This window comes from Sus scrofa, chromosome 11 (assembly GCF_000003025.6).
Source record: "Sus scrofa isolate TJ Tabasco breed Duroc chromosome 11, Sscrofa11.1, whole genome shotgun sequence".
Classification (NCBI taxonomy): domain Eukaryota; kingdom Metazoa; phylum Chordata; class Mammalia; order Artiodactyla; family Suidae; genus Sus; species Sus scrofa.
The window spans coordinates 70,912,421-70,940,223 of record NC_010453.5 but is presented as its reverse complement, the minus strand read 5'-3'; the positions used below and the strand labels follow the sequence as shown (position 1 = coordinate 70,940,223).

The following is a 27,803-nucleotide window of genomic DNA, read 5'->3' as shown; positions in this document are numbered from 1 at the left end:
CTTGACAGTAGTTTTGGGCCGGGGGACTCTCCCTTGGCTTTGCCAAACCTTCTCTAGGCTGCGTGGCACCCAACCTTTTCTTTTTCTCTTCTTTACTCAAGGACTGACTTGCATCGAGACCTGATGGCTCCGCCAGCCTTTTGTGGACCCTGGACTGTATTGCCTTACACAGGCGTTCCCCGATAGAATCCTTGCTCCTTAAAGAGGGTCTTGGCAGCCGCTTCTGGGAGTACCTGCACTAAAATAACTCGGCAAAGAAACTTGAGATTCAGATGCTTCCAACTTTGCCACTGCTGCCCCCTGGAGGCAAAGGCCGTCACTACAGCCCTACCAAATATGCGTGCTTCCCAGGCATTTTTCAGTGCAAAGCCAGGTGGGCGACCCGACGGTGTTTGGCAAAGCTTAAGTCACCAGCCTGTCAAGGAGGCTGTCAAGTTCTGACTTCTTGCATGGACAGGCACACTGATAGTGTGGGAAATTCTATATACATAAAAAGCTTTTCAAAAGATGCCTGTTAATTCAAGAGATTTGTAAATAACAATTTCCACTATGCCCACATATGTATAATATATAATATAAATATAATTAATATTAAATCCTCTTAGCCTTAAGATAGGATTCTAAATTAAATTTAAATTATGCTCTCACTTTCTATTCTTTCCACCTCCAAACTAAATTAAGTGGTATAACACAGTCCCTGATCCTCAAACCTTCAAAAATAAGATGATAAATTAGGCAATTTGGACAAAGACCACTGCTGAGAACAATGAAGAAAACTGGACAACATACGAAAAATATCTGCCTGTTAGGCATCAGAGGGCTAACGGTGTGGTGAAAAATTTCTGGAGCAGGTGTAAACTCCAAGACTTAAGCCTAGCATTTGGGACAGCCTTGCCTTTCAGGGCAAGGGGCCATGGGAAGAAAATCCTGAAAAATTAAAGAGGCGAAGGCCATGAGCCAGTGGGGTGAGGTCAGGTCCCATGGCCGTATCTAACCCATGCAGAAGTTGGTATTGGGAGGTGGAAGAGAGCTGGCTTGAAGAATCTAGACATCCGGACTTGTGTCCCAGCTCTGTCTTGGTTTGTCATTTTAGACAAGATTGTGAGCCTCTCTGGACCTCAGTTTCCTCGTTGGCACAGGAAAGAATGGACGGAGCCCCCTTCCTTTGTAGTTATGGGGCAGAAAACCTGAAACATTTCGAAACAGTGCATTTTATTGTCAGTTAATATAAGAAAGTTTTAAACTGTCCCCCAGGGCCGGAGGTTGGGGGGGGTGCAGTGTCATGTGCTCTTAGCACACTAAGGGAGGGTTGTCAGCTCACGAGAAACAGAGGCGATGTTACCTAAATAGGAGAAGTGTGAACTTTTCACATCGGAAAGAAAGGTGCCTCTGGAAGGAAGGGAATACTTGGAGAGGTGAGACACGTTTAATTGCAGGTGTTTGGTGAAGGTGAACAGCCATGAGCAGCCGTGAGACTCTCTCGTTTTCTCTGTGGGATCAAAGCAGATGGGTATCTAGTGCGCGGTGGGCCCTCAGAGGGAGGTTCTTGAAGACTAATTCTTGGGGCTGGGGGCTCCAGAAGCCTCTTTCATCCAGAACGGCTCCGTTCTCGCAAAAGCCCCAACCACTGAGCTGCTGCTTTCCGTCTGATTGGTGATCCCTCCATATCCCTGTATGACACACTCTTTCTTGGTATTCTTTGGAATTTTGCGTGGCTTCATCAAAAGAGCCTTACCTAGAACAGCATCTGGGACTTACTTTGTTTCACCCCAGCTCCTGATGTGTGTTAGCAAAACCATACTCCCACTAAATTCCATGGCAGTGTATCATGCGCATGTGGACAGACCTGAACCCAATTATGCAATGCAGAGATTGTCCCCAGGAAGTCCTACCGTCCCTGGTTTCACTGCAGGAAGCACCTCAGGGTCTCTCGCTGGGATGGGCCTGGATCTGCCCAACCACCGTGGCTGTTGTGATGTGCAGCACCTGCCTAGGATTTAAGTCCTGTCCACACGCCAAGGGCCAGAAAAACATGTCAGGCTCAGTGCCAACAAATACATGCTGATCCTAACGAGAATCCTGAAGAGCCCGACTCGAAGGAGAGAGGCAGAGAAGATTCGAGGAAAAGCACTCAGAAGTTAAGGGATCTTGTCTTTGAGGACTAAGTCTGCCACTAATTAGCTTCGGGAACTTTAACAGGGCCTCTGTATCTGCATCTCCCAGTCTCAGGGTTTGATCACAGTTAAGTGAGAAAAAGTACCTTCCCCAGTGACAATAAATAATTGCTCTTATTGTTTCATGGAGGGAGTGCAGTAGGAATTGAAGTACTGAGGCTTCTCCCACCATGTGGCCTCCCCCTACCTAAAGTTAAAGCTTACATAGTGCAGGCAAATCAATTTTTAAACAAGGATTATTTAGTTTGCAAGGAATGGTTTTTTATCATCTTATTTTTTATTTTTTTTATTTATTTTTTTGGCTGCACCTGCTGCATGAGGAAGTTCCCGGACCAGGGACTGAACCTGCGAGCCACAACAGGGACAATGCCGGATCCTTAACCTGCAGCACCACCAAGGAACTCCAAGAAACAGTTCTTAAAAACCAGTTTAGGTGTATAGTAACGAGACCTCTTCAGCCTGTTTCCTTGAGGTAAATCAAACAATTTACTCCATCACTGGTGAAGTATAACACGGACAGATACTTTTTCTTACTGTTTTTACTTTTTAAAAAAATTTTAATATTTTTGCCCCCCCCCCCCCCCGTGGCATATAGAGTTTCCAGAACAGGGGTCAGATTTGAGCCACAGTTGCAACCTATACCACAGCTGTAACAACACTGGATCCTTTAAGCCACTGCCCCCGGGGGGTGGGGGCCAGAGGGGGTCAGGGATGCAACCCAAGTCCTGGCACTGCCCTGGCTGCAGAGATGCCTCCGGTGGCATTGCACCACAGCGGGAGCTATTTTTAGAACTTCATGATTAACTAAGGTAAATACACCTCCAATCTCACAGAATTATTCTTTTTCCTTTAGTAAAAGATAAAAGAATGACGAATAGAAGTCAGGATATAAACATCACTCTGTGTGTATGTGTGTGTGTGTGATGGGAACACTTAACCTGAGATCTGCCATCTTAACAAGCTTCGAAGTACACAATGCCTTATTGTTAACTATATCTGACGTTGTACAGCAGACACCTGGAGCTTACTTTGCATAACTGTAACTTTATACGCGTTTGAACAACTCCTCACATCCTCCCCTCCCTGCCTCGTGGGAACTGCCGCCCATTGTCTACGTCTATAGCTTTGACTATTTTAGATGCTTCCTGTAAGAACTCAGGCACTGTTGGTCTGTGACTGACTTCACTTAGCATGCCTTCCGGCTCCATCCGCATTGTTGAAAAGAGTAGAATCCCCCTCTTTTTTGAAGGCTGAACACTATTCTGTGGTGCACAGTGCACTACATTTTCCTTAACCAGTCATCTGTCTGATGGACACTGGTGTTGTTTCCATATCCTGGCTACTACGAATACTGCTGCAATGATTATAAGAGCTTCAAGAGCCTGATTTCAATTCTTGTGGATGTGTACCCAAAAGTGGGACTGCTAGAGCATGTGGTAGTTCGATTTTTAATGTTTTAAGTGACTTCCATACTGTCTTCCATAGCAGCTGCATCACTAAACATTCCCATCAAGAGTACACAAGGGTTCCAATTTCTCCACATCCTCTCCAACGCTTTTTTCTTTCTCTTTCTTTTCTTTCTTTCTTTCTCTTTCTTTCTTTCTTTCTTTCTTTCTTTCTTTCTTTCTTTCTTTCTTTCTTTCTTTCTTTCTTTCCTTCTTTCTTTCTTTTTCTTTTTCTTTCTTTCTTTCTCTTTCTTTCTTTCTTGTCTTGTCTTTTCTTTTCTTTCTTTTTGTCTTTTGTCTTTTTAGGGCCGCACCCATGACATATGGAGGTTCCCAGGCTAGGGGTCAAATCAGAGCTACAGCTGCCAGCCTACACCACAGCCACAGCAACGTGGGATCAGAGCCGCCTCTGCCACCTACACCACAGCTCACAGCAACACCGGATCCTTAACCCAATGAGCGATTGAGGCCAGGGATCGAACCCGCAACCTCATGGTTCCTAGTCGGATTCATTTCTGCTGCACCATGATGGGAACTCCTTTTTTTAATTTTAGTTTTTATTTATTTTTTATTCTTTTTCAATGATAGCCATCCTAGCAGGTGTGAGGTGATACTTCATTGTGCCTTTGATTATAATTAAAAGCATTGTAATTATATTGCTCTGACAGCGATCAATAGCCAAATGAGGTTTTTTTTCTGTGTATTAGAATTTCATATACAAACTTTTCTCTATTTTTTTTTTCTCTTTTAGGGCTGTACCTTTGGCACACGGAAATTCCCAGGCTAAGAGTCTAGTTGGAGCTGCAGCTGTCGGCCTACACCACAGCTCATGGCAGCCCAAGATCTCCGACCCCCTAAGCAGGGCCAGGGATCAAACCTGCGTCCTCATGGATACTAGTCGGGTTTGTTAGCGCTAAGCCACAACGGGAACTCCCTCATATATGGCCTTTTCCTTTCACGTTATATTATTCTCACTTTCAGAATTTAAAGATTTCTGTATAAACATGGTTTGTATGTTGTTCAATGGATATACCAACCAATTTTGAAACATGCCCAATTTTTGAACCTTCAAATTTTTTCTAAGCTTTCACTTTTATAAGTAATACTGTGACAGACATCCTTACACAGCCAAAATCTTGATTGCATCTCCGGTTATTTCCTTAGAAAAAGACCCAGAATTTTGGATTTTCTCAAAATACATGAACTTTTTTTTTAAAGGTTCTTCGTCAAAATCCATGAAAATTTTCAAATTTAAATTCTAAAAACCTGGACTTGTAGGAAATCAATGTGCGTGAAGGGACAAGAAATGAATATGGAAGCAAACAGATTCTAATCAGGTGACTTTCCCAAAATAACCGTGATGGCCAGCTTTCTGGGAGAATTTTAAGCCAAACAGACTAAGGGCATTTTCAGATACTAGAATATAACTCAACAGATGGAGCAGAGCACTGCACAGGAAACAGCCAGGGAGGGTCTGAAAGGAGAGCTGCCCTCAGCAGCGGCCCAGCCCAAAGATTGACTGACCTTGTGTAAGATGCTTAGAACTATTCCTGGCGCATGGGGAGGGACAGAAAAGTGTTTGCTGCTTCGCTTAAATGGTTGCAATATTTACAACTCAAAATTGGTTATGGAGGAAAGCAAACTGCAAATCTACACTTTATAGGAAAGCATGCTGCTGTGGTCGTAAACCTAAAATACGCTCAGTTTTACAACCATAGTTCCTTTGTGATATTAATAATTATTATTTTGTTTGCTTTTTAGGGCCTCACCTGCAGCATATGGACATTCCCAGGCTAATCAGAGCTGCAGCTTCCAGCCTACTCCACAGCCACAGCCATGCCCGGTCCTTTAACCCACTGAGGGAGGCCAGGGATCGCACCTGCATCCTCATGGACACTAGTCAGGTTCACTTCCACTGAACCACAACAGGAACTCTCCATTATAATTATTCCTAACAGGAGTAAACATTTCTCAATTCTTTTATCCCCATAAATTTTAATTCAGTGTGTACACGCGCGCGTGTGCAAATCCTAGAAAATGCTGTTTATCAAAAGCATTTCATCTAGGCTTTTTCACTCCAGCATTGGCTTTGCAACGACAGTGCCATCTTCTGGTTGGAGTTTGCCTTTACAAGCTGGTGTCTTGTCCAGACTCATCCCACTCTGCCTGGTAAATGATTTTGTTCCAGTGAGGGAATTGTGGTAAATCAATCTTTTTTTAAAGAGCGTAGCTTACTACACTCTCAAGATTCTGGTCTAATAGGTGCTGGAGGACAAAGAAGCATAGGGGATTCAGGAAACGGAAAGAAAAGAGGACTAAGGGGTTACGCCAAGCAAGGAGACAATTACATTTGGAATGAACAGGCAATGACGTCCTACTGTACAGCACAGTGAACTCGACCCAGTCTCCTGGGATAGACCATGATGGGAGGTGGTATAAGCAAGGGAATGTATATATATATATACACGTGTAACTGGGTCACTTTGCTGTGCAGCAGAAACTGGCACAACGTTGGAAATCAACTGTACTTTATTAATAATAACAAAAAAGAAATCATGTCAAGCATATTAAGAAGCCAGTTGTGTGTCTAAACTTGCAATACGTCTTTGCTTCTAGCTGATCTAGAGTTCTTGAGAAAGAAACAACGGAACTGAATACGTTGCAGCAAAGGTCAAACAGAAAAGTACCGTGTCCAAGACTCTCTCTCTCCAAAGCTGAGGTATAAGTGGGTCAGGAACCATCTAAGATGGGTCTTCAGGCCACCAGGGCCTCTACTTACCTTTCATATCAGCCTCTGAATGTACTCATTTGAGTTCATTTAAAGTGATAAATCTTATACACCCCATAACCTACACCCCTACCTTAACATCAACTTCTCACTTAAGTACCAAGTTAAAATTTGAGACAACGGCTGTAGCCACACCCAGATTCCCACCAAAGCTGTTCCTTCTTTTATTTTGGTAAAAATAATGCATTACAGCGATTCGTATTCAACACAACTCTTCAGATGCAACAGGACACATGATTACTTACTGCTAAATTAGGGTCCAGGATATATAAAGTTCCCTGGTTCCACTCTTTACCTTCTCATTCAGAGAAGCTTGTAGACGGGGTGTGTCTCTCTGTTGGAGGAAACCCTCTAGTTCCTTCCTGTGTTTTTAAAGCTCAAGGACTTGCCCACGACACTGCCGCCTGGATCCAGTTTCAGGATAAGAAAACCCCCATCTTTCAAACTGCTCCTAGTTACCACGAAAGGGGCACTTTATTACCACGATCAACTTACATAAGACAAAATATTAAGACTCTCAGGTTAAGAATCTCCCACCTAGAGGTCCCAAATTAAATGACTGTGGGGCACTATTTCGTCCCTTTTATTCAAACTTCTGAAATGTACTTAAAGCCAAACTTTTCTACGGCCAAGGCTACTACCTATCAGCTTACTAAACGAATATCCACAGGCGCAAAATTCTTGTCGTGTTGTGATACTTTTAAGCAAAAAAACGTAATTCTCAATCATGGAAACTAATACAGAGGTCTTTTCTAAAATGAAAATAGGTACCTAAAAAAGTTAAGCGGCTGTTTCTTTTCCTTTTCTTTCCCTCCCTCCCCCTTTCTTCCTTCCTCCCTCCCGCCCTTTCTTTATTTTTTGGTTTCTGAAGTTGCCAAACTCCTATACAAAATATAGCAAAGTGCCTGTTGATCCCTGACTGGCAGCAAACAACCCCCAATTTAGTCGTGAATTGAAATGTGACCATTGAGAAACTGACATGATGGGTTTCTCTTATGCATCCTCTAAATCTGATGGCATGCAAAGCCTTTAAATCTCACACTTGTAAAAACCGGTACAAGTGTGAGATTTAAAGTAATCTAAAAAATTCACTTGTAAAAATTCACTTGTAAAAAAATTCACTTGTAAAAACCGTTCCTGTTATCTGGACATCACTCAATCACAACTAAGAGTTGAGACGACCAGAAAGCTGAGACGAGACCAGACCTGAAGGCTCATAATTATCAATTTCCCTCATGGAACCAGAAGCTGGAGAGCGTTCCCAACAAGGAAGAACTCATGGCCACTCACCTGCTGTCTCTGGGCCTGTGAACTCCCTGGTCAGATGCATTCTTTAGTATTTCGAGGTCTGTGGAAATTTTCTCCAGTTAAGGTTGCTCAATTTTTACCACTCTCAATTTATAGCTTCTCAGATGCTCAAGTTGGCCAAGACTTTTTAAGAAAAGCAAATTGATTTTAGTTAATAATATATTTCATCATATTGATGATAGTTAATAATACTGTATTATATGGAGCTCCTGCTGTGGCTCAGTGGGTCAAGGATCCAAGCATTATCTCTGCAGCGGCTTGAGTCACTGGTAAGGTATGGGTTCTATCCCTGGCCAGGGAACTTCCAAATGTCACGGGTGTGGCCAAAAAAATACTGTATTACATACTTTTATTTTTTGCTTTTTAGGGCTGCACCCATGGCGTATATACAGAGGCTCCCAGGGTAGGGGTCAAATCAGAGCTACAGTTGCCAGCCTAGGCCACAGCCACAGCAATGCGGGATCCAAGCCGCCTCTGCAACCTACACCATAGCATCTCTGGATCCTTAACCAACGGAGCAAGGCCAGGGATCGAACCTGTGTCCTCATAGATGCTAGTTGGATTTGTTTCTGCTGCACCACGATGAGAACTCCTGTATTACATACTTGAAAGTTGCTGAGAGAGAAGATCTTAAATGTCCTCACCACAAAAATGAAATAACAACTATGTGACACGATAAAGGCTTAGTCAAAGCTAGGGCAGTAATCATTTTGCAAGAAAATAAGTATATCAAACCAATATAATACACACCTTAAGTTATACAACCTTCTACGTCAATTAAAAAAAAGAAAAGCAAGTTTCTCCTCTCACCATTTTCAATGACCCGAATTCACGTGGCTGTTAAAAATGAATTCATAGAGAAACATAAAGAAATTTCTCTCTGAAAGTCTGCAGCACAGGGCAGCTTGATAAACTCAGAATGAGGGCAAAGTGGGAGTTAAGAAGTTTAGGCTTCTGGGAACATTTTTTCCCTTAAAAATTTTTTATTATAGTTGATTTGCAATGTTCTGTCAATTTCTGCTGTTCAGCAAAGTGACCCAGTCACATATATACACACTCTTCTCCCATTATCTTCCATCACGTTCCATCACAAGTGATAGGATATACAGCAGGATCTTATTGCTTATCCATTCTAAATGTAATAGTCTGCATCTACTAACCCCAAACTCAGAGTCCATCCCACACCCTCCATGCCCCCTTGGCAACCACAAGTCTGCTCTCCATGTCTGTACGTCTATGTTCTATAGGTAAGTTCTATCTGTGGCATATTTTAGAGTCCACAAATAAGTGATATCATATGGCATTTGTCTTTCTCTTTCTGACTTACTTCACTCAGTATGAGAATCTCTAGTTCCATCCATGTTGCTACAAGTGGCATTATTTTGTTCTTTTTTATGGCTGAGTAATATTCCATTGTGTATATGTACCACATCTTCTGAAATCCACTCATCTGTCGATGGACATTTAGGTAGTTTCCACAGCTTGTCTATTGTGAACAGTGCTGTAATGAACATAGAGGTGCGTGTATATTTTTGAAGGAAAGTTTTGTCTGGATATTTGCCGAGGAGTGGGATTGCTGGATCATATGGTAGTTCTATATATAGTTTTCTGAGGTCTTTGAACCTTTTGAAAACCCATAAACTCTATGTTTTTAAACCGAGTTTAAATTAAATTTACAATTTAATTCATTCAGCTGTATAAATCTATTCATACAGGTGAAGAGATTTGGTGCTAAGCCCTAATTTACTGTAAAACAAAGAGCTAGAGACTCGGACTTTGAAACACTTATGGCCTCCAAAGGAGACAGGTGGGGAGGGTGGGGGGATGGGTTGGGGGTTTGGGATGGAAATGCTATAAAATTGGGTTGTGATGATCATTGTACAACTATAAATGTAATAAAATTCATTGAGTAATTGAAAAAACCAATAGCTATATTTAATGTAATTGTGCTTCTGCTTCAAATAAAATCACTATAACTTTTATTCTACAGAAAGAATTACTGAGCTGGCCCCTTGGCTTCCACGTGACTCTGACGTCTTGTTCAAAATGCTCCACGCGACTAACTAACTTGGGTTCCTTTTCTGTAACTGCAAATCCGGTTTCCCTGTCTTGCACTGCTATCTTCAAATATGACCACTGCCAATATTTTCTTCACCATTTCTCATGATATTCACATGATCCAGAATTTCTCCCCCAGTAAAGTGACCACCTCACCTACGGTCCTTCGCTGAGTCCTCTGGGGACCCCTGGGCACCATGGCTTCTGTTGGTTGGTCTCCACCTTCACCTCTGCCTGGTGCAGGCTGGTCTCCGGCTCTGGTTGTAGCAAAGCCGTCTTATCTTCCCCTCCACGCCTTCCAATCCTTCTCTAGCAGTTCTCTTTCAAGATCCTTACTCTGTAGCCAAAGACGCAGCATGAGAATGTCAACTTCGAGATCCACACCCACACTCTAATTCGATTTTGCAGCCAGCTATGGGCTTTGCCTTAATTCACTTTCTATATTAACCTGCTTACAATTTCCTTAAAAGTCCCTACTTATATTTTTATTCATTCTGCCAGTCAACAAATACTCCATGGATTTGGCATTTAAAAGCCCCCTGCAAATGCAGTGCAAACAAAGGGCTCAATTTAAAAGGGGTTCTCAATATACTATTTCAATGGGCACAATGGCTGAGTAACATGGAATAGAGGCATCCAAGCAGCCTACAGTAACCATTCCCTACTGTGAAGATGCTCATTGTTTTATTTATTTATTTATTTATTTATTTATTTGACTGCACCTGTGGCGTGTAGAAGTTCCCAGGCCAGGGATCGAACCTGAACTACAGCAGCGACCTGAAACCACTGCAGTGACAATGCCAGATTTTTAACCTGCTGCACCACGAGGGAACTTCAGATGCTCATTAGCTTTAGATTGAATAAATACACACACACACACACACACACACACACACACACTCCCCATATGTGTATAGTGATTCCCTTTTCCCTTGCACAACTGTCAAAGAAAAAGGAATGGATAATATTTTTTGGCGAAAGTTAACTCCCAGGTTAAAAGGCAGTGAAGACTGGAGGAGATCGTTTCTTCTGATACAATGAATAGACTGGAAAAGCGTTATTCGCAAGGACATTTTCCTTTTTACAAACAAGAGACTCAGGCGTCTTGTAAAGCAGGTACACGGGTGAGAGTGAGGGGCGGAGAGATGGAGGGAGAAGGAAGGGCAGAGGGATGAGGGTGACTGCACTTCCAGGGAGCCCATGCAGCGTGAGAATGCTACCGGCTGGTACCCACCCGCCCGAGCAGAAGGGAGGCGCTCAGTGTCAGGAAGAGCTGGACGAACTGTCCTTGAACCACAGAGGGTCAACCATGCAATGAGATGTGCCTAAGGAACTTTGGCACGTGCTCCTGGTGGACTGTCACCCACAGCGGCTGTGTCTTTTCCGTCTTCTTCAGCCCTTCGCCGCTGAGGGACTGCCCCCCCTCGCCCCCAAATCTGACCATTTCGCTGAATTCTCCAGGATGTACAGCTTCCTTCGCTGAAGCATGAGGAAGGGTCCCAACCTTGGCGGCATCCCTCCCACGGCAGATGTCACGCAGGGTAAAGACCCTTCCACGCGGTGAGGAGGCAAAGCCAGGCACTGTGTTAAGAGGCAGGTGAGTTGCAAGAGGTCTTTGATACAAAGCCTCTTCGGTTTTCTGAGCAGAGTGTCTTGTGCACAACAGGCACCTTATAAGTATTTAGGATGAATGGTTTCTAGGACTCACATTATGGATGCTATCTCTGCAGCCCACCATTCTGGCTGGAGAGCTGCAAATTCTGAGAAAACAAGCCTGGGCTGTATTTCTAAGTATGAACCTACCTAAAGAAACAATCTAATATCGTAAATTTCCTACTGGAGTTCAATTTCCCACTGTTTTATGCTGAGTTCTGCTGAGCATCCGTAGGTGATGACTGCTCAGATGGTTCCCCTAGACACCCCCTCAAACGGGAAGGCATCTGTTTGGTCTCAGCTGGAAGGCATGCTAAGAATGTCTTCACTTTGGTGTTAAATCAGTCTATTGGCACATGCACACACCAAACTACACGCATTGTACTTTTCTTGTTTAGTAAAGTGTTTCACATTTATAATCTATTTCTGGGGGATCCAGGGATTTTAAGTGTGAAAGTGAGGGCAGGTTTTTGTTTTTTGCTTTTTTTAGGGCCGCACCCTCAGCATACGGAATTTCCCAGGCTAGGGGTCTCTTTGGAGCTGCAGCTGCCAGCCTACGCCACAGCCACAGCAATGCAGGATCCAAGCTGCGTCTTCGACCTACACCACAGCTCACGGCATCACCAGATCCTCAACCCAATGAGTGAGGCCAGAGATTGAACTTGAGTCCTCATGGGTGCTAGTCACGTTCATTTCCACTGCGCCATGATGGGAACTCCCAAGGACAGGTTTTTGCTAGCTAAACATAGTAGTTGTTTTAATGACAGTATAAAGTGAGCAGGAATTCCTGTTGTGGCACAGCAGAAACGAATCCGACTAGGAACCATGAGCTTACAGGTTCGATCCCTGGCCTCACTCAGCCAGTTAAGGATCCAGCATTGCTGTGAGCTGTGGTAGTTTGCAGACATGGCTCAGATCTGCCATGGCTGTGGCTGTGGTGTAGACCTGCAGCTGTAGCTCTGATTAAACCCCTAGTCTGGGAACCTCCATATGCTGTGGGTGCAGCCCTTAAAAAAAGAGAGAGACAAAAAAAAGTGATCAGAGAGGGCAGTTTCTTTTTCTTTTTTTTTTTTTTTTTTGTCTTTTTGCTATTTCTTGGGCCGCTCCCGCGGCATATGGAGGTTCCCAGGCTAGGGGTCCAATCGGAGCTGTAGCCACCGGCCTACGCCAGAGCCACAGCAACGCGGGATCCGAGCCGTGTCTGCAACCTACACCACAGCTCACGGCAACGCCGGATCGTTAACCCACTGAGCAAGGGCAGGGACCGAACCCGCAACCTCATGGTTCCTAGTCGGATTCATTAACCACTGCGCCACGACGGGAACTCCAGAGAGGGCAGTTTCTTAACTAGATATCTAAAAAAACTTACACCTGAGATAAAATTCATGGGACATGCGGATTCATTAGTTTATTGGGGAAATCAAAATATGCTAACAAAGTTGAACCCAGAGGGAGGATTTCCATAATTGATTTTTGACAATAAGCTGAATTTGGCGTGGGGGAAGAGGGGCATGCTAGCAGCACGCGGACGTTCCAGGGCCAGGGATTAAACCCATGCCACAGCAGTGACAACAATGGATCCTTAACCCACGGAGTCACTAGGGAACTCCAAAAACCTGAAGTTTTACTTCCAAACAGTGGAGAGCGATTCAGGCTCTTCAGACCTTCATGAAGGAATGCATTCACTTTGTTAGCTTAAGTAACAGGCTATGCCAAGGGAACACGAAACAGGTCACATTTTGATCCTTCAGGGATAGACGAGACGTTACTAGAGAGATGAGATTTAGGGTGGGTGGCTCCTAAACCCAGTGACAGGTGTCTTTATAGGAGGAAGGAGAGGAAGATCTGGCAGAGTCACAGGGGGAAAGCCACATTCGGACAGAGTCACACAGCGACAAGCCCAGGAACGCCAAGGCAGGTGGCAACCACCGGGAACTAGAAGATGCAAAGGAGCCATTTCTCCTGGTCTCTTCAGGGGGAGTGTGGCCTGAACACTGATTCCAGGCTCCTAGCCTTCAGAATGGTGACAGAACACATTTCTTTTCTTTCTTTTTTTAAAATTTTTATTGGTATGGCTACACCCTCGGTATATGGAAGTTCCCAGGCCAAGGAGTGAATCACAGCTGAGACCTACACTTCAGCTGCAGCAACGTAGGATCCTTTAATCCACTGCCCGGGCCTCCACAGTGACTGGAGCTGCTGCAGTTGAATCCTTAACCCCTAGCACCCCAGCGGGAACTCCCATTTCTGTTCTTTTAAGTCATCAAGTTTGTGGTCATTTGTTACAGCAGTCCCAGGAAACTAACACAGAGCTTTTAATCAAGTAAGGAGAGTCTTATTCATAATTGTATGTCTCTTTAAAGTAGAGTACTATTTTTCAGAATTATGTGGACTTGTCACCATGATGACTAGACTGTATTTAGAAGATATAATCTCATGACTGAAGTGATTTTTTGGGATATAGTTTCCTAAAAGTCCAATCGTCAACCAAGCCTGAGCACATCCCACATTTTATATCTTTGATCTCTGAAAATCTTTCAGGGAGTCATGGCATTTTTTCAACTGAACTATGTAGCTTTGATCAGGCTTCATCTCACTTACTCACAACATCTACTCAAGCTTTCTGCCAGCACTGATTTCCCTTTCCCAATGGCCTTTAGCCCTTTGGTGTCTGCATTACATATGAGGACACAGGAATTAAACCTGATCCTACATTTGTATAATATAGCACAGGTTAATCCTGATTGTGTAACATAACTACCATTTATTGACTGTATGGTTTTTTGTTTTTTGTTTTGTCTTTTTTGCCTTTTTCTAGGGTGCTTCCCACAGCATATGGAGGTTCCCAGGCTAGGGGTCTAATCGGAGCTGTAGCCGCCGGCCTACGCCAGAGACACAGCAACGCGGGATCCGAGCCGTGTCTGCAACCTACACCACAACTCACGGCAACGCCGGATCCTTAACCCACTTAGCAAGTCCAGGGATCGAACCTGCAACCTCATGGTTCCTAGTCGGATTTGTTAACCACTGCGCCACAACAGGAACTCTGAATGTATGGTATTTATGTGGGGAGAATGTATGTCATTTCAGCAATACTGCAAGATAAGTATTATCCATATTTTAAAGATGAGGAGACTGAGGTTCAGAGACGCGAACTCTCAGGTAATAAGGGGCAGGTTCATAACTAAAATGTACTCTTTCTTTGACCTCAAAGGCCAAAGCTTTTCTACTGGGTTATTCTGCTTTTTCAGAAATTTCTCTAAATTGGTAATTTGAAATTAATTTTTTTCAGAGAAACAGTACCTCCCCTGCGTTTAGTTAACCTACAAAGTACAATATATACAGCCAGAGATAAATGTTCACATAGGAATTCCAACTTGATCTAACCTGAATATACCCTTCCCAGTTGAGGCAGCAGAATTTGGGGACTTAAAATTCCAGGTTATGGGAAACCAACCAAGTTCTCCTTGTCTTGGTAAGATTTCTGATGAGGGTGAGGCTTAAGGACACACCAGAGATCCAGAGGGTCTCATGGTCTTTCGCTGGTTGGGGGCCCCATCCTCTCTTCCTTCCACCTCAGACTTTACAAAGAGCTCAATGGTGCCGAGATTCTGTCTGCAAGCTTTCATTTCCACTGCATTTAATTTCTCTTTCTTTCTTTCTTTCTTTTTTTGGCTGCCCCATGGCCTATGGAATTCCCAGGCGAGGGATCAAATCCCAGCCGGATCTGTGACCTAGGCCACACCTGCAGCAGTGCTGGATCCTTAACCCACTGACTGGGCTGGCAGAGAACCGGCACCTCCACAGAAACAAGCTGGATCACTCACCCCCTGCACCACTGCGGGACCTCTCTCATTCTCTTTTTAGAAAAAATTTTATGGGAGTATCATTGACTTACAAGGTGGTATTAGTTTCAGGGAGACAGCAAAGTGATTCAGTTACACATATACACACAGCATGTATGTTTTGACTATATAGTATATATGTATATATGGAACAGCATAGACATAGAGTATATGGGTATGTACGTACTAGAGTATTGAGCAGCGTTCTCTACAGTGCTATACAGTAGGTCCTTGTGACTTACCTGTCTCACATACAGCAGTGTGTATGTATTAATCACAAATTCCTAATTAAGAACTCACTCTCCAATCTTTCTTTTGCTACAAACCCTTCTCCACTCTTAGAAGCTCAGACAACTTTCTCTTCCTTTTGGCTTGGAATCAGTGGGCTTGGGTCTCACCCCCTTGTAAAATGAGTCTTCCTCCCTTGTCCTCCCTGCTCGGTAGCTTGGCTCTTGAAATTAAACGAGTCATCCTTATTATTTTGGAGTTTTTTGATGAACCTCTTGGGGGCAGCAATCTCTCAGTTCTTTACGACATTTGCCCAGACTAGATAATGTTAAATTTCAAGTGAATCAGCATCGGCTTGTTTTGTTTTTTCCCCTGGAGTTTGTTATGATGTCACTGTTTTCATTTCCGCCTCACTTCATGAACGAAAATAGTAAACCTCTGAACCAAAGCCAGACGTCCTTGTAAATCAACAGGACGAATTTGCGTGCTCAATGAAAGAAGCAGTTGAAAAATTGTATTCCTGCTTCATTTAGCTCATTTTCATCTTATAGTGAAAATCTATAGTGACAAATTCATTTTTCCCCCATTTAGAAACCCACAGGATTGCACTATTGTTCCTTAACTGCTTTATGTGTTTGTTTCCATAGCTGATTGTAACCTCCATGAGGTCAAAGGCTACACGTTATGATCTCATTTATTTTGTAATTAGCCCAGTACTTACAAGTGTCTTTATGTAGGTTCTTATAGTGTGAAAGCCATTTGGCTTGAGTGGAATTAAATTCTTTTAATGGAACTTTGTGTCTATTTAGAAAAAGCATAATGATTAGATGATTAGATGATTAGAACACAATTGATAAATAAAATATAACTCCTTCATTCTCAAGGACCTCACATGTCTTCTTTTTTACCTTTGTGTCTTAAGTCCTTGTGTGTTGTTTTAAGTAGGTACACATAGACTTAAGACACAAAAGGTAAAAGACACATGGTTCCCAATTAAAACAATATGTTGAGATTTACACTGAGAATTGCTGCTCCCACTTATGTCTCCAAACACATCTGCTCCAAGTCCAATCAATCCCCAATGGTAGTCACCTTTTTTTTTTTTTTTTTTTTTTTTTTCTTTTTTGGCATGCCTGTGGCATGAGGAAGTTCCTGGGCCAGAGATGGAACCCAAGCCACAGCAGCAACCTGTGCCACAGCAGTGACAATGCCAGATCCTTAACCCGCTGTGCCATCAGGGAACTCTGGTAATATTTTCCTCAATTCCAGGTGTCCCTTTAGTGTTTCTTTAGCAGACACAAGCAAACACATACATGTATTTTCCTCTTTTCTTTCTTTCTTTATGGTCACACCTGCGGCATATGGAAGTTCCCAGGCTAAGGACTGAACCAGACCTGCAGCTGCCTGCCTATGCCACAGCCACAGCGACTCGGGATCCAAGCCGCATCTGCGGCCTGCACCACAGCTCAAGGCAATACTGGATCCTTAACCCACTGAGTGACGCCAGGGATCGAACCTGCATTCTCATGGATACCAGTGGGGGCTTATTTCCACTAAGCCACATCAGGAACTGCTTTATTCTTTTTTTCTTACACAAACGTTATTTCCACTTCATGTACTCTAAAGATCTTTTTATATCTGTATGCCATGGATGTTTTTATCCTATTTTGTTTAAGTGGCTGCATGATATTCATTACATGTATGACTGCTGAACTCAGGATTTCTCACCCTTGGCACTCTGGACATTTTGGGTAGGATAGTGTTGCGTGGAATCATTCCACAGCAATAATTCCTGGAAGGTGTCCTTGGCAGTGAAGGATGCTTACTCAGCAGCACCCCTGACTTGTACCCACTAAATGCCAAGGGCGTCCGTCCCCTCCCTAGTTGTGACAGCCCAAAATGAATCAGCCCTGGCTGTGAACCCGGGGTTTAAACAACGCTCTAATGAAGAACCCTTGGGTTGCTTCTGACCTTTTGTTCTCAGGAAACATGCAGCAGTGAGTAATCTTGTACATGGTATTTTGTATGTGGGCAGGTTATGAACTACCAGCCAGGGGACTGCTGGGTTAAAAAAGAAATCCCCCCCCTTAGGGGTCTTGTCATTTTGAAGTTCCTTCAACAGTGACATTGTGAGTCTCTTTCCATAGAACAAACAAAAACATAAAGCAACATAAAGAATCGTGGAAAGGCCTGATGCCCTTCAAGGCTCAGCGGGGCAGAGTGTGGGGCTCAGAGGGCAGCCGGTGGGCCATGAGGCTGCACCTTGGCCTGGAAATAGCTTCTGTGACGAAGAGGAAGGGTAGGATTTTAGGAACTAGAACAGCATTTGCCAGCAGGGGAGCGGGCCGGGACAGAGCGGGTCTGCGCGCAGGGCGAGGTTGGGGGCGCAAGGGCGACTCACCAGGGGTGGAAGGGATCCGCGGCCTGCGCCTTAAGGACAGTCGCGGTGGTCCAGGGAGCGATGGGGGAGGAGGGCGGAGGGCAGAGTCCACGCGCGAGGCGCCTCCCGGCCGGCCGGGCTCTGTCCATCTCCCTCTCCCGCTGAAGGTTAACTGCACGTCCCATCGCATCACTTCTCCGCTTCCGCCCGGCGCCGCGTGCATTCTGGGTAAAAACCTAATTGGTCCGGATGCCCCACCAGGCCCAGGGTGGTCTCCCGGGGAAACGGGCTTTCCAGGAGATGCGGATGCATAGGCTCAACTTCTCGTCCTCCACCAGCTTCTCGCCCCTTCTGTCGCACAGTCAGGCAGGCCTGCGAAGCACCAGAGATGGCTGGATTCTGGGCCCATGTGGGCAGCGGCCCCCGGACTTGCTGGGAAGGATGGGGCATATGATGTATGTCTACAGTTCCTATCCTTGCCTTTAATTGTAGGTGGCGCTGATGGAGGTGGCAACTGCAAACAAGTAGCCACTGGAAACAGTCACATTAGTTCTGTTTCTCTAATGGTTGACATTCTTGGCACGTTATTGCAATTAACATGTCATTTCCCTCAGGCTTTGACTTTACCAAGCCCCTGGTATAGGCATTTGTGTGTGTTTTGTTGTTGTTGTTTGTAGCAAGCTTCTTACCTAGGTTCTTTTTAGGTTTATCTTCTTTCATTCTCTGTGGTTTGCGATTCTTTCCCTTGTTTCGATTGTCCCTTTGTGGGATGCTGAAAAATGACTTCGCAAGGATGTCCTGGCTCTGAGCTCCCGGGGAAGGAATTGTACAGAGAAGTTACTTTGGGGCCCTATCGGGAGAAAGGCTGGTCGGTGGCTGCTGGCCAGGCAACAGTGATCATTATAGAGTTGGTTCTGGGTTTTGTTTTGGGGGGGTTGTTTGTTGGTTTCCCGAATTGAACGCCTCTGGAAACCGCTTCAAGCTTTTCTCAGGTTATCCTCCACAGGTCAGAATGGAGAGATTCTACTCAGACCTTTACAAATGGCTAACCATACAACTTCGGACATCAAATGTTTAATCTTTAGGGGTTTTTTTCAATGATAAAAGAGACCTGCATTTTCCAAAAACTTAAATTCTTGGGTTATAGAACATTTCATGCGAGAAAGTGATTTAAAAATACCTTAGCATTTGTTGAAGCAACATCTTCTTAATGCAGGCACAAAGATTTGGTAGGCATCCTGTGAAAGAACCTCCCTGTTTAATCTGCAAATCTGCAAAATTTTCTCTGTGAAACTGGTGACGTATATACTACATGTATATACGTCACATGTTTATTATATTCACACATATAATAAACATATACATATGCACATGTATAGTAATATGCAATCTATAATATATACACATACATATACTACATATATAATAAATGTGTGTATATTGTATATTCATATACACAATACATATACTATATATGTGTGTGTTATACATGTACATGTATACATAATATGTATGTACATATACTTTGTATACATAGACAAATAGATAACTATATATACACGTATTATGTTAGCTGTATAAATGTATATTGTGCATATATGTGTGCATTACATAGTTATCTATGTATTCATGTAGAGAGAGACTGTTATGATTTGTACATATATATCACTGTGGTTCCATTAGAATGTCAATAGACTCTATGTTCTCATGTGGCTAGAATAGTATGTATTCTCTCACAAAGCTCTCATGGTAGGTTTCAGTTTTCTACTTTTTGACTATTTCTGGAACGGTTCTTTCTGTTGCTTCTGTTCCGATTCGCCTCCACCCCAAGGCTTGCTCCCTTTGGACTGTGTCCTGGGGCTGCTGTGGTCTTTGTTGCCCTGTTTCTTGTAAAAAGAGACAAAGGAGGTGGCCATGACTCACTCAGAAAAATGATGTTAAACTGCCAAGCACTATTAATGGGAATTGAAAAAGTGTAAAAGAAAATTATATTTGGGGAGATTGTTTTGCTTAACTTTGTTAGCAGCCCCAAATTACTCTCCATTTTTCCATAGAGGGATTATTTAATCATAATAATTGAAATTTTTATTTCTAGGGCAATTTGAAGTGTTTTGTAACGGTTTCACATTGACTCATTATTATGAACCTCAGGGAGTAGAGAAACGTGGAGAAACAGTGTGTAAAGAGAGCAAGCTCCTGAGAGGCTGAGTGACAAACATAGGAGCATACAGCTATTTCAAAAATAAGACATTTAATGGAAACCACCTTGGGAGATTCATAAACACAGAAGTGTAACAAGGCTGACTTGGGTTTTAAGGATCAAAAGGGTAAAATTAATGTGTTTAAACACCCCTCAGGTTTAAAGCTGTCCTTAAATCACTTTATGTGTACTTTCTGTTCTTCGGGATGAATTAGTCATGTCAATACATAAACCACACCCCTTAGTAATCACTACTGTGCAAGCCTCAGGCTAATTATTCGGGTTCCGTCTCACTCAACTGATCTTCCAGATCTTTCTCCACATCTCTACTCAGCTCTAATTCCCTTCAACCACCCCCTGCCCAGAGCATTGCAAGGGCTCCGGGTCTGCTCTTTAAGCTCTCTGGGCATTTTTCTGGGCATTTTTCTGTACAGTCCTCGTCAACATCTACAGTGATGGGTAATTTTCTTCCCTGTCTTTCCTGCTGGAAGGTGAAGACAAAGGCTGTTCCCGACCCCCTTTTGGGCCCTTCAGCAGGAACACGGTGCGTGACTCACGGTATTGAGGACACGAAATAAAGGAACACACGACATATTTTTCCCAACTCAAATTTTCTTTTAAAAATGTCCATGGGAGAGTTCCCGTCGTGGCGCAGTGGTTAACGAATCTGCCTAGGAACCATGAGGTTGCGGGTTCAGTCCCTGGCCTTGCTCAGTGGGTTAAGGATCCAGCATTGCCATGAGCTATGGTGTAGGGTGCAGACGTGGCTCGGATCTGGCATTGCTGTGGCTCTGGTGTAGGCCAGTGGCTACAGCTCCGATTAGACCCCTAGCCTGGGACCCTCTATATGCTTCGGGAGCAGCCCTAGAAAAGACAAAAAAAAAAAAAAAAGTCCACGAGGGAGTTCCCATTGTGGCTTAACAGATTAAGAATCCTACTAACATCCATGAGGATGTGGGTTTGATCCCTGGCATACTCAGTGGGTTAAAGGATCCAGGGCTGCCATGAGCTGTTGTGTAGGTCGCAGATGTGATTTGGATCTGATGTGTGGCTGTGGTGTAGGCTGGCAGCTGCAGCTCCAACTAGGCCCCTAGGCTGGGAAGCTCCATATGCAACAGGTTCAGTCGTTAAAAACAAACAAACAAACAAACAAACAAACAAAAAACTCCATGGTTGTCTCTGAAATATTTACATGTTACACACTACCAGGACGTCCAGGTCACTTTAGTGCTGGTGATGTGGCCGTCTCCTTCTTGCTGAATTTCTGTGTTGGAAAGGAGACTGATTCAGGCAATGCCTTGTTCAGGCAGTCCACAAGCCGGTGGTGGGTAGGCAAGCAAGGGAGCTGTGTGGACATTTCAAGACAGAAACACACTTCTCTCAAATATTCAGACAATGGAGTCTGAGTATATCCAAGCTGTTGTGGGGAGATGTAGATTAAGCATGATTTGTTTCATTAGTTATTTTGTTTCTTTTTAGGGCCACACCTAGAACACACAGAAGTTCCTGGGCTGGGGGCTGAATCAGAGCTGCAACTGAGGCCTGCGCCACAGTCACAGCAACACTGGATCCAAGACCCATCTGTGACCTCCGCTGCAGTTGAGGCAACGCTAGATCCTTAACCCACTGAGCGAGGTCAGGGATTGAACCTGCATCCTCATGGATACCAGTTGGGTTCCTAACCCACTGAGCCACAGCTGGAACTCCCCTATTTGTTTAAGTTGAAGACAGCAAAAATGGACAATTTAAGATAAAATCCACCTTGGGCATTGCAATGCCTAGATTTTTTGACTTTATTTTGTTACCAAATAATCACAAAGTCTGGGTTTTGTTTTGTTTTGTTTTCCTATTAGGCAGATAGAGCTGAAGCCTTTGTTTGGGTCATCTAGATCGTTGTCTCAGCTTCCTTTTCCCGATGGGTAAATTTCAGGGGATTAGATTCACTTTCTATGACTAAGTGACGGTCATAGTGAAACCAGTTGGTCAGTCGGGGAGGGATCGGGGGAGGGGAGAACCATACAAGAGACATTTCAGGAGAAAGTGAAGGAATTGAACCATCTTCTGGAAATAATGGTTGTGAGACTGGTCTTCAGGCTATTATTGGGGGCCTCCTAACAGCAGGGTTTTCAGGGATCTCTTTGGCTCGTCAAAGCAGGTCAAGGCTCAAATCTGCATTAACAAGGTCACAGCCTGGCTGGAGGACTATTCAAGGGAAGAGCCAGGGGGCTGGGGCTTGAGGTACTTCTTGAGGGCAGACCATTGAAGATTCCCATGAAAACACACTTATTTTGGGAAGCTAGCATTTGATTGAGTCACCCATTTTGCATTTTATATCCTAGTTAAATGGAATCTAGAGTGAGTTTATGTCAAAGAAGTAATTTGGTAAATTTTCCCTGCTTTAACCTTGAGTCATGTTGCTATTTTTCCTATCAAACATTCAATTAATGATAAGACATTTGTCCTGTGCTGTTACCCTTTCAATCATTTAAAAATATACAAGCTATAATTACATAATTATTGGTTGTTAAAACATGGATGCTTAGTTCTTAAAATGTTAAACTCGATCTCAAAAGGAAGGTAGGCAACAGAAATGTATTTGTAGTATTTCAATTAGCACCATCAGAGTAAAGGAATTTCTAGTCACATTACACAAACCTCACTCTTTCTCTATTAAGGTGGAAGAATTCGAACCTGATGGAATGGCTGTTGTCAAAAAGACAACAAATAACAAGGGTTACAAGGATGTGGAGAGAAGAGAACACTTGTGCACTGTTGGTGGGAAAGCAACTCAGTACAGCCACTATAGAAAACAGTAGGAAAGTTCCTCAAAAAATTGAAAATAGAACCACCACACAATCCAGCAATTCCACTCTTGGATATACATCTGAAGAAAACGAAGACACTAATTTGAGAAGATACCTGCACCCCGATGTTCATAGCAGGATTGTTTCTCATAGCCAAGATATGGAAGCAACCTAAAATGGCCATCAACAGATGAATGAGTAAAGAAGACATGGTAGATACACACAATGGAATATTACTCAGCCATAAAAAAGAAACGTTCTTTTAACTTCTTTTATTTACAGTCATGCCCCTCTAAGTTATTTAGTTTCTAAAAAAATCAGAGTTTTGTATACACAATGTATCTTTGACAAAACAGTTCTAAGATATCTTAAAGCTAAATGTTTGTGAGCATCTGGAATAGGTCTGGATTACTTTGTAAAAGGAATTGGTTCTGGCCTCCTCTGTTCTCCACGGTTTTTTATTTCCTAAATAATAACTCTATTTTGGAGACTTGCCAGCTTTATCTAGACAGCGCTTCTCGGGTTGTAAGGCATGTATGTGACTCCTGTGGGGATCTGGTTAAAATGCTGATTCTGATTTGATAGGTCTGGGATGGGCCCTGAGACCCTGCATATCTAACAAGTTCACTGGTGATAACTGATGCTTCTGGTTCCTGGGCTATATTTTAAGTATCAAGGACTTAGAGACATGTTTTATTTTTCAAATCTTCAGCTGCCTCAGGACTCTTTGAAAACCACCTTGCTTGGCAGAGTTGAGGTCTGCTTGTGTAAACTGGCCAGGAAATGCACTTTATAGGCAATGATTTCCCTTCCCTGGTTTTCCTACTGTGTCAAGAGTATTTATGATGAGCAATTTCCTCAGCGTTAGAAAACTTTATCATTTTTGGATAAAGGCGAACTTTAATCTCTTAAATCATCCTTCAGAAATCTGACTTTAAAACTCAAAATTCTAAAAAGAAGTCTCAGAGTTATAAAATAAAAACTCTTTAAAATAATTTAAAAATCTACCTTAAAAAGAAACTAAGGAGGTAGAAGTTGACATCTTGAATGAAACCTAGTTCTTTTAAACTTGGGAAGTGATGACAAAGAATCTTTTACCCTCAGAAACAGATACGTTTTATCCTCTGAATAATAACATCTAGCAAAAGTTTGCAACCAGAACTTGGGAATTTCTCTCTCTCTCACAGAGAGAACACTTTAAATTCAGTATAAAATAGGATCCTTTCCAAAATTTTGAGAGGGGGAGTATTACTCACTGCATCTCTTGATCTGGCCTGCTAACTCTAGGACAGTGGTAAACAAAAAGAGCCACCGTGTCCTCTTTCCTGAGTCACAAGAGAGATGTGAAGGTCTAATCAAATTTAAAATTGCATAAAGTGGTGTGAGAAGTAAGAAGTAGGAGGGGTTTTTCCACTCAGGTGCCTAGGGGTACTCTTTGTTGAAATAATGGTCAAGGGCCATGTATTAATGATGGAGCCCTCACTTGAGTTTCATCTTCACCTTGGATGTGTTGGAAGATGTCTCTACAACTGTGGGCTCTGGATCAAGGCAATCTTTGTTTTGATTATTCACTGTTTTTGTCCCGAGATAGTTTAAACAACAAACATCCTTTTTAGGGATACACTTTTTGACTTCATGAATGGAGTCGTCAGGTGGTTTGCAAAGTGTGGTCCCTGAACCTGCCGCATCAGCACCACTTGGGGACGTTGTTAGAGATGCAAATGCTCAGGCCTTGCACCAGATCGACTGCATCAGAAACTCAGGGGGCGGGGCCCAGCCATCTGCAGGTCAAGAAGCTCTCCAGCTGATTCTGATGGAGGTTTAGTTAAACTAAATCAGGTGTTCTCAACAGGGGGATTTTTATGCTCCATCCCTTCCTGGAGACTCTTAGCAAATGTCTGGAGACCTTGTTGGTTGTTTCCATTTGGGGGACGAGTGCTCCTGCCATCTAGTGGTTAGAGGTCAGAAATGCTGCTCAATTTACAAAGCATAGGACCGCCCCCACAACAAACAGCCGAACTCAGTGCCCCAGACGTCAATAGCGTCAGGCTTGAGAAATTCTACACTGAATCCTTTAGGAGGAATTTCTGGAAGGTAGGTAAATTGAGTCAACAACGAGGCAACATGGATTAGGGAATGAGCAAAAGTCTAGAATTCAGGTTCTGGCTCTACTAATTCAGAGCTGTGCAATTTACTCCAAATCTCTTAATCTCTTTGTTTCAGTGTCTCCCGAATGAGATGGAAGTAATCCCTGCCTACTGCATGGATTACTATGAGGATCAAATGGGATCGTGTGTATGAACCCACTTTGTAAACTGGCATGCTAATTAAATCGAAGGATTTTTCCCGTGGGAGGAAGACAACGACCAGAGCTGGGTGTAGGATGCTATGAAAGGTTAAAGCATCCGATTCAGCTCTCTGAAAATAACCCGGTTCTTTAATGTAAATCTGGTTTGCGTTGGAGATTTTATTCCCTTAGAGCTTCTTACATCCTTTCCTGTAACTACTTGAGCTTTTTATTTTTCCTTTCAGTCACTGCATGATATGGAAAGAGCTGGCTCCTGACTTCTGTCTGCACTATAGGTTCTCTGAGGTTAGCCTGCATCCGAATCGCCAGCTTTTTATGTCACATTAAGGTAAGAACAGCCAACATGAGAGCTACTCTTAACAAAATTGTAAGCCTAGGATTCAATACATTGTTGACTAGAGGCTGCACGATGTTATCCAGCAGATACATTTTGCGTAACTGAAACTTTATGCTTATTCCTTAGTAATTGTCTATTTTCTCCTCCCCCAGGACCTGGAAACCACCATTCTAGTCTCTGCTTCTCTGACTTTGGTTACTTTTCATACTGCCTGGGCGTGGAATCCTGCAGTATTTGTCCTGTGACTGACTCACTTCCCTTGGCCTGGTGCCCTCAACGCTCTTGATGGTGTTGCAGGTCAAGACATTGCCTGCTGTTGAAAGACTAAACCTTTCATCTGTGCATGGACAATTTAGTTTCCACATCTTGGCTGTTCACTGCAGTGAACATGGAAGTACAAAGAACTTTCTGAGATCCTGATTCCAAGGCTTTGGAATATACACCCAGACGTGGGAATGCTGGATCACATGTTAGCTGGACTTTGAATTTTTTGAATGACCTCCGCACCGTGTTCCATGGTGGCTGTGAGGCAGGAGGTGGATGGGCACAAGGATAGTATTTACAACCAGCCACCTGCCTAGCCTCCAAGGCAGGAATAACAACAGGCACAAGGCAAATAACTGGTACTTGTCTTCTGTGAACTATTAAACAAGGGTAATGGCAGGATCAGAAGAGGGGCTGAGCCCTGCTTGGACGAAAGACCAAGAGGTCACCTACTTCCCATCCTCAGGGTCAGGGAGACCCCCGGCTATACATGCACAGAGAGACCCCTCTGGGTCAGAGACGGAGGGGGTGCCAGGCCATAGTAAGTCTGGATAATCTTCCCATCATGCCTTGCTTTGGAATCCATCTTGGCCAAAATTGCACAACAGACTGGGGAGGGCCCTGGGTCCAGTCAGGTGGGAAAAAATAAAACAAGGTAATTGGCCAAAGGTAAAGACCAGGAAGAACTGCCCCACATAAGTGGTTTTAATCACCTCTCTGGCTCCCTCCTCATTCAGGGGGACCGCCCACACCCATGCGCCTTTGGGTGTGTAGGACTGCTTTGCTTCTGCCTCAGACAAATAGGCGCCCTCATGTTCCACCGTGTTTCCAACAATAAGCTTTGTGCCTGCTTTTACAGTCTTTGCCTCCTTGAAACATTCTTGCTTTCAACAGGGGGCAAGAATCAGGGCCATTCAGCTTGTAACCTCTAGCTGGTCTAGCGGCTGGGATTCCTGGTTTCACCCAAGCCGCGCAGGTTCACTTCCTGAGCAGGGAATTAAGATCTGGCTTCAAGCCACCACTCACTGCTGTCTCTCGGAAATCACCTGCCCTGTTTTATGTGCCCACCTTCAGTGGACAAAGGGTCCAGTTTCTCCACACCCTCACCAACACCAGACACCATCACCAGACCATCTGACTCCAGCCCTGATGACTTTGAAACGATCTGTGGAAGGAGAAGAATGCAGGCACCCCAGTCCTTATCGACAGCCCTGTTTTTTTTCAAGCTAAACCTATACGACCCCTTGCTGTCCCCTCTCAAGAGAGGACAGAGTTTTGAGGCATTAGCCTTCTGTGGCCTCCTTTGCTTGGCAAAACAATAAAGCTGTTCTTTCTGCTTCACCCAAAACTCTGTCTCAGGGACTTAATTGGTGCCAGCGTCCAGAGGCCATGTTTTGGCTACAAATTTAATGTCTCTTAAGTCACTGAGCTTTGAACGCGGAAGAGTCTTGGCGATCACTTACCTTCTGTGGTTTTTGTTGTGGTTGAGGACGCTGAGGTCCAACATGGTCAGGGTGCTTGTTCCTAAAACTTCTGGTTTTGTTTTTTGTCTTTATTTTTTTTAGGGCTGCTCCTGCGACATATGGAGCATCCCAGGCTAGGGGTCAAATCAGAGCCATAGCTGCCGGCCTACATCACAGCCACGCCGGATCCTTAACCCACTGAGCAAGGCCAGGTATCGAATCCACAGCCTCCTGGTTAGTAGTCAGGTTTGTTAACCACGGAGCCACAATGGGAACTGCAAAACTTCTGGTTTAAGTAAGGTGTTTTTCCACTGTTAAAGACAGGAACAATTGTTTTACTCATCTGTTATCTTCTTGATAACAGCTTTCTAGCCACAGCCGACCTCTCAGAGGAGGTGCTTATTAAAGCATAGCTTGCTGGGCTTTTTAATCCAGAGTTTCTTGCTCAATCAGTGGGGTTGGAAGGGGTCTGGGAAATTACTTTTTTTTTTTTTTTTAAACGGAGTCCCAAAAAATACTCAGGCTGTTGGCCCGGGGCCCACACTTCG

The 27,803-nt window shown here is 43.7% G+C and overlaps 2 long non-coding RNA genes across 2 annotated transcripts; one reads left to right on the top strand and one right to left on the bottom strand.

Annotated features, from left to right (window-relative positions):
- On the bottom strand, nucleotides 7,517-18,034 carry LOC102163665. The gene is made up of 3 exons (XR_002336585.1): nucleotides 17,901-18,034; nucleotides 9,930-10,110; nucleotides 7,517-7,838 (listed from the first exon to the last, which is right to left on the bottom strand). It is a non-coding gene; the product is annotated as an uncharacterized LOC102163665 (long non-coding RNA).
- LOC102165115 lies at nucleotides 24,878-27,130 on the top strand. The gene is made up of 3 exons (XR_306327.3): nucleotides 24,878-24,977; nucleotides 25,416-25,519; nucleotides 25,681-27,130. It is a non-coding gene; the product is annotated as an uncharacterized LOC102165115 (long non-coding RNA).